We start from the raw sequence: 1,080 nt of genomic DNA, 5'->3' as shown, positions 1-1,080 counted from the left end.
GTTATCATGTTACAGTCACATTTGTGCCAGTACCCATGGGGGGGGGGTGCCATGTAGCCCCTGTCCGGACTAAAAACTGGGGGATACAGCGGGGGTACTTCTCAGTGTTTCATTATCAGGTTAAAGCTTCTTTTTGTCTCCGGGTTGATTTTGACTGCAATTGCTACAAACGGACACACACTATACTATTAGGCTAGCCCCTGAAGCGTCGCCAAAAAATCCAAGGGCCCAGCCATGCCCCAAAATAGCTCATTAGCTGCAAGTTGTCCCATAGGGCCATATATGGGTGTAAACAAGACTGACAAAGAAAAATGGAATCTCAACTTTTTCAAATTGTGACCATAGCATTGAACAGACACAGGGAGAGAACAGAAACTTTTTAATTTGTTTTAGCCTAAATGATACATAAGGAACACTGAAATTTGCATGAAATGCACAGAAAGTAAAACCAACCCTTGACATCAAATGTAGAGTATAGGAGAGTTAAGAGGACAATCAAGCATCAACAGAAAAATTTGCAAGACAGTTGAAGGTCAAACAAAAAATAGAAACAGTAGTGTTTAGGTCTAACAGGACAGCTCACAGCTGTATCAGGTGTTGGATCAGGTGTTTGAATTGCTAGCAGGTAGCATTGCACCTGTAAGGTCAAACCAGAATCTGAGATTTCCCAAGAGGAAGATAAAATTATTATCATCACTATTATATATTCATATACTATGAAATATATCATGGAGAATTGAGTTACGAATGCCTAGTTGGAAAATATTTGATTGGGTCGACTTCCCTTGTCTAATGCTTTTGTGTCATTGTTAGTGCTTTGAACAGTTTGTTAAATGCCTGTTGTGATTTTCCTTCACAAAATTTACAATTGTACACCCTGGCTGGTGCAATTCCTCCATATACATAGAGCTTTGCATGCATTGTATTTTTTGTTGTTGTAAATCACGTTTCTAATTTTTTTTAAAGAAAATATTCTTCAAGTCTTTCCCTGTTCTTGCATTAGTAATTGTGTTGTTTCAAAATTTGGTAAAAAATTCATTGTTTAAAGCTTATACAGTCAAACCTGTTCTCTTGTTACCT

The sequence above is a fragment of the Branchiostoma floridae genome, chromosome 13 (genome assembly GCF_000003815.2).
Source record: "Branchiostoma floridae strain S238N-H82 chromosome 13, Bfl_VNyyK, whole genome shotgun sequence".
In the NCBI taxonomy this organism is placed as follows: domain Eukaryota; kingdom Metazoa; phylum Chordata; class Leptocardii; order Amphioxiformes; family Branchiostomatidae; genus Branchiostoma; species Branchiostoma floridae.
Note: the sequence above shows the minus strand (reverse complement) of the source record.